Below are 6,897 nucleotides of genomic sequence, written 5' to 3' on the forward strand. Positions count from 1 at the left end.
TTTTGGGGGGGCCCCGAAGGTTCAAGAAGGCGGACTGAGTGGAGGAGGTAACGAAAGGCAGGAAGGAGGGGGCATTGATGCACGGCGGCGGAAACGTAAAGCAAAAAAAAGGAAAATAAACCGTGGAACTAAAATTAGTTATATAAACATGCAAGGCGGCCGCAAGCAGGAAAAATGGATTGAGATACAAACCCAACTCGAGAAAGAAGAAATTGACGTGTACGCCCTGACTGAAACCCACCTGAGAGATATGGAGGAGCCACCAGTGATGGATGACTACGTATGGGTGGGGTGCAACAGGGCAGCGGGAGAGAGAAAAGGTGGGGGCGTGGTTATGTTGATTAGGCGAGGAGGGAATTGGCAAAGGGAGAATCAGGGTTGTAAGGAGCACTTATGGGTTTGTGGAACGGTGGGTGGAAAAAAGACACGGCTGGGAGTGGCCTATCTGTGGACAGGTAATGACGCCAGAGAACAAAATAAAGAGTGGGTGGACTGCCTCAGGAAGGACATAATGAAATTTAAAGAATCCGGCGAGGTGATATTAGTAGGAGACTTAAATGCCCACATTGAGGATCTAGATGGATATACGGACTATAACGGCGCAATAATTCTAGTTATGTGTGAAGAACAGCAACTGGTAATAGTTAACCGGGAGCATAAATGCGACGGGCAGATAACGTGGCAAAGCGCCAATAGACAGTCTTGCATAGACTACGGCCTGGTCTCAGAGCACACGTACGAGCGGTTGAACCAAATGACGATAGATGAAGAAGGAGAACACAGCCTGAGCAGCGACCACAGGCACATAATCCTGAAATTTGACAGTGGAGGGGCTAGGCAGGAAACACCGGAGGTTGGGCTCCCGAAATTAGGTGAAAAGCACATAGCAGACATCGTCAATAGCATCGAAAGAGAATTAGAGGCCCAGCCCACGAAGGTGTGAAAATATGACGAGGTTGTGAGTTGTATACAGAAGGAAATATACAAAGTAAGGAAACAAAACCGCTGGAGGGGTAAAAGGAAACCACGCAGCTGGTGGGGCAAGGAAATTAAACTGGTTATTGAAGAGCGACAACAGGCTTCTAGATTGCACAGAAAGGCAAAACAAATGGGATATCAGGATGAAGAGGTGCAGTTACGGTGGAGCCAGTACCGAGAAAAGAAATTTGAGGTGCAAAAACTAGTACAAGCAAAGATTAAAACTGCGAGTGAGAAATGGGTATCAGGTATACGTAAGAAGGATAAGAGCGCCCCCCAAAAATTCTGGAATCATTTAAAAGCATTGGGAACGACGACTAAAGAGGTGCAGACTCAGATACAGGACAGGGACGGTAACGTTCTCATGGGGGACAGCGCATTAAAATACCTACATGGAGTCATAGCAAATACTTTCGGCCAAACACGCGAGATATCGGCTACCCGGACACATGTGGCCAATAGAAGAGCGACAGATAAAAAATTTAATATCGAATTTTTGGACTGTAAAAAGGCAGAACACAGTGTTCCCAAAAGTACGGCAACAGGACCGGACGGTATCCCAATAGAGATCATCAACCGTTTGGGACCAGCGGGAAAGACACACTTGTATAGAACCATCGAGCGCGCTATAAAATCCGAGAGGATTCCCACGCAATGGCGCGAAAGCAGAATGAGGTTGATCTATAAAGGCAAGGGAGAGAAGGACAAGGCGAGCTCTTACAGGCCGATTACAGTCACGTCAGTGATCTATAGATTAGCTATACAAGCCATAAAAGTCGAGTTGTTGAAGTGGGTGGAAAGTAACGTTACTTTAGGGGAACTGCAAAATGGATTTATGCCGGTCGACGCTTAGAAGACAATATTTTCGTAATAACCCAGACCATCGAAATTTCGGCAGCACAAGGCAGACCAACATGGCTACTGTTTCTGGACATAAAGGGAGCCTATGACAACATAGATAGGGGATTGCTGTGGCATATACTGGAAGAAGAGGGGATTGGGTCAGAATTTGTGGGGCTGCTAAGGGCAATATATGAGGATAACAATGCGCATATTACATGGGAAGGGCATACAGGCACAGAGCCAGTGTACATTCGAAGAGGTTTAAAACAGGGGTGCCCCCTTTCGCCATTGCTGTTCACACTTTACATTAGAGGAATGGAAAGACGATTGGAGGAGAGTGGATTAGGCTTTGACTTGTCGTACCGAAGCAATGGAGAGTTGGTAGAGCAACGGATTCCGGGATTGATGTACGCGGACGATATAGTGTTGCTGGCAGACAATGCGGAAGACCTTCAAAAACTGGCCGACATTCGTGGTGATGAGGCAACGTACCTAGGCCTACATTTTAACCCACAGAAATCTGGAGTCATGGTGTTCAACGAGGAAGCTCATACAGCACCAATAAGAATTCAACAGGAAGCCATACCATTAGAAAATAAGTACAAATACTTGGGGATCTGGCTTAATGAAGTAAAAGGCTACCTGAATGCCCATGAAGAACACCTCAAACTGAAAGGGAGACGAAATGCAGCAGTAATGAAACATATAGCACTTTGGGGATACAATAAGTACGAGGTAGTGCGAGGCATCTGGAAAGGGGTAATGGTGCCGGCGCTCACGTTCTCTAATGCCGTATTATGCTTAAAGTCCGACATCCTGTCGGGACTGGAGGTTAACCAAAAGGCAGTCGGCAGATTAGCACTGGGAGCTCACAGTAAGACTACAAATGAGGCGGTACAAGGCGATATGGGTTGGGCTTCATTTGAGGCGAGAGAAGCGCAAAGTAAGATACGTTTTGAGGAGCGGCTTAGACATTTAGATGAGAACTGGGCAGCCAGAATGCACAGGTACGTGTACCTTAAAAGTGTGGACACCCAATGGCGGAAGAGGACGCGAAAGCTGGCAACTAAATATACCTTGACCGCGGCAGTTAAAAAGCAAGTGAAGGAAACAGAGACGCTCATGTGGAAAGAGAGGATGGAAAAGAAGGGATCGCTGGGAATCTACAAAGCAAGCAAAAAAGAGATCCGGAAAGAGAACTTTTATGACAACAATAGGTAGTGCGTTGCTCTTTGAGGCGCGGGCTGGCTGCTTGAGAACTCAAACTTACATGAGCAAATATTCGTCACAGGATGAGACACGTGTTGCATGTGGCAGGGATAAAGAAACAATCGAGAAAATCGACCACAAAGCATCGCCTCCTGTATTTGCTGTATTTGCTGTACTTAAACAATCCTTTAAGCCAACAGGCTTAAAAAATAGTTTATCACGTACAACTTCGGGGTAATGGTTGGTGTCGAGCGTGACATTGCCCACTACCGAGAATACTTCTTAATACCTTGTGCAAGAACTGGAGCCAAGGCCATGTGCGTGGATGTGAATGCCTGTCGGTGGTTGTGAAAGTTGCAGTACAGCTGGAAGGTGTATGGATCATGGGTGGCTTTAACAATAAAATGACTGCTGAACGTACTTTTGCTCTGGTATCAATGAGCAGCATGTGAGCAGTCATAAGTGCTTCACTGTTGACATTTTTGTTACATAAAAGCAGGCCATGTTAAGGCCCCCTGGCAAATATTCATGAAAAACACTGGACTAAAAAGCTGCCAACACATGGAAACCATGTTGATCACGGCACCTTTCCTAGTACTTCAGTGCCGTTTATTAGCGCTGCGTTTTTTCCCCCCAACTAGTAAACTATCCCAGCGTTGCACCTTAAGTCAGAAGTCAAACACTTGCTTGTCAATGACAAGTGATCTGCCAAACTTCCGTGTCTATGCAAAAAGTGAGTAGCTCTACTTTCTGTGCACTGTTTGTGGTGTGAAGCTGTTTCTAAACAAAATGCGAGAGTTCTCCTGGAAGATGCACAGCATTAAAACCTCAACAAAAAAGGAATAAGCAAGCGATACTCTCTTGCACTAGTCCTACAGGAAAGCCAAACCAGCAAGTGATCTTTTTCTACGAAGCGCTGCAGACGAGCCAAGAAAAAGATTCCTTTTTGCGGACACCAAAGCTACGCTGGAAAGCCAAAATGTGTGGTGTCTGTTACTGCAGATTAGCTGCAAGACATTTATGTTCACGCAAAGATTTATGAACCAGGCTGGCGGGGTAACAAAATCATTGAATGAGGTTACAACAAAATGTGTTATGAGAAATGATATAATACTGTTTGTTATAAATAGCAATTAAAGGTATAAAATGGTTTTGACACTAGTTAAGTGACCTGTTGGAAATCGTTGGCAAAACCTGAACAGCAACATTTCATACAGCTGCAATTGTGAAATAGCAAAGCGTGGTTGGGGCCTGAATTCAGCAGGCATGCTCCAGCTGAGAATGTATAATTGCAGAGCAAAACAGTTATCAAGGCCTAGGGAAAAGGTGAGCTTAGTTGAGTTACCACCAAGGTATTTGGTAGAGAATAGTTACAAAAATAAAGAAGCAACATGGGAAGCTTTATTTTCCCTGATTTAAGTTTATCAGCACTGAGCTTCATGTTCTGCATGTCCCATTGAAGAATGTTACACCTGCATGCACTCAGCACATCACATTTTACGGTAGAACACAGTTTACTTCGAACATAGGTAAATAAGGGAATGTTGCATAAGCAGTTCATTGCTACGTGAAATAGAAACAGCAGGGTTTTTAAAACGAAGCCCGTAAGTGTGCTGAATAAAAGGGACCAATGACGAGTTTATGTTGTCACTAATAACAAATTTCAACGACCTTGTCAGAAACAAACCCTGTCCATGGAGGGACTGTGTGTAATCATAAGATTTTTTTGATAAAAGGTTGTAAATGCCCTGTAATTGTATGTCAAAAGGTATTTTAACGCCCTAGTCGTGGTCTGTGAGTCATCGGCGCTTTTTTCTGGTGTTTAGATGATCAAGGACTGTTGTACGGGATCCACCTTCTCTTCTCACTTTGGTCACCATCTTTCTTAGTCACTGCATTCATGTGCTTGGTCAGGCAGCTAACAAGCGAGGACGACAGTCGGCCCAACTGTCAGCCGAGTTCCTTCAGGCTGGGACAATTGCTGGAGAGGCTAAACAATGTTTTTGAGATCCCTAACTGAGAGCTTTCACTTTTTGTTTTGTTAAAGAACATTTAGGCAACCCTTCAAGAACTGTCCGAAATAACAAAAATGACTATTGTGCCCGTTAAATAGTTAATCTACGTACAGTGAACGATGGCATAAGATCTATCGATGCGAACCTACCCTTTGAACCTGCTTAATATTTAGCAGAGACACTCCATTCATTAGCTGTTTTATGGCACTGTGTGGGTGGGCTGCTGGTTTCCACCTATGGAGCCTGTGGGCCGTGCTAGTTTCCAGTCCTCCTGTCAAATGTTTTTGGAGACTAGCACTACCCTGCAGTGTACGAGCCATGGGTTCCTTGGGTTGGCCATGGGAAATTTTAGTGAATCCTTACAAGCTACCAAAGAAAGTGAGCATTTGTTTATCGACCACTGTTTTGTGGCCACAAAAAGTTTCGTTCATTAAAAAGACTAACAAATGACATCAATTTTATTGCAAACTTCAAACAAATAATTGGTATTACAGAAAATGTGTAAAGCAGCCGGAGCTCCATAGCCACTTTCAAGCTATTTCTCCATGCCATCAGAGAATCTTGTTTGTGCGACTAACAGATACCGACCTATTCCACTGCAAAGAAACATAACTGGGCAATTGTAGTGGGGCCTCTAGTTCCGTTTGATCATAGTGTTTACGTACAGTTAACATACTGATGACTGTGTTTATAGTGCATGCACATATAACATCAATGTAGTTTGAAATTGGGATCTTTTTCACCATTTATTTTTGTTAAATTCGCCCCATGACAGCCTTGACGTTTGCCTATCAATTACATTTGCAGCATGCTCGCTGCTTATACCTGTTTACACAAACAATCCGTAGATGCTTTCACGTTCCAAGCACATCTTACGATTCTCTTTGACGTTGCTTATTGAGCCTGTGCAGAACCCATAGGTTTTCATATGCTGGAGTGCATGTAGGTGTATTAGACATGATGGCTGGCCAAGCGTACACCCTTCCTATTACCGTCTGTACAGCCTCTTCTCTGACCCTATCGTCTGGGTGTGTGTCCTGAATTAAATTCCTTTGCATGAGGGACTCAGTCAAGTCTGGCCAACATAGCGTACACCACGGTACAGTGAGACGTGAAAGTTATACCAGTGCAGTGGCTATGAGATGAAGCGTCTAGCTAGTCTACCTTTTGAAGGTCGCAGGTCCTAAACTGTCGTAAGATCATGTATTCTACTACGAAATCTTTGGTTTCTACTAGGAAATCTTTTTAAGCGCTGAATATCACGTAATTATGATCCTTGTGGCGCATGCTCACAAGACTTTTCTGCTCATAAAACGTATCGTGGGTGTAAAACAAATTTTAAGCTACAATTTCGCCCACTAGAAAATAACAAGTGCCCGATTTTTGGAAGTTTTCCTTGCTAATATTTCAGAAGAGGAGATCTACTGTAGTGGTACGTACGTGGTACATGTGCGGGGACACCAAAGATTACCTTTCCTATTCTTGGCGCAATTGTCTGTAATTGTAATGCGCACATGTGCCGTAAAAAAACGGTTGCCGCCACTACCTTCGTCCTCGGCAGTGTACATTCTGATTATCTTTTGGCGCTGCTAAGTTGTCTTCATTTCGAGAACACACACCGCGATTTCAGGCCGCCCATTCAAGCATTCTGGACTTGCCGTGGTGCAAACTGTTGATAGCAGATGCCGCCGCGCCGACATGCGTCGGAAGGTTCACAGAATTACGCTCGGACGGTGTCTTTTCTTGTGTGGAACGTAGCTTGTTCGAATGGGGCCAGTCGGCTGTGCGATGTCGTCTCACGTACGCTGAAACTGTACGCAGGTACCATCGGCGTACACCAAGCATAACCAAG

The sequence above is a fragment of the Haemaphysalis longicornis genome, unplaced genomic scaffold (assembly GCF_048455015.1).
Source record: "Haemaphysalis longicornis isolate Haplotype H1 unplaced genomic scaffold, Haemaphysalis longicornis Haplotype H1 scaffold_7, whole genome shotgun sequence".
Taxonomy (NCBI): domain Eukaryota; kingdom Metazoa; phylum Arthropoda; class Arachnida; order Ixodida; family Ixodidae; genus Haemaphysalis; species Haemaphysalis longicornis.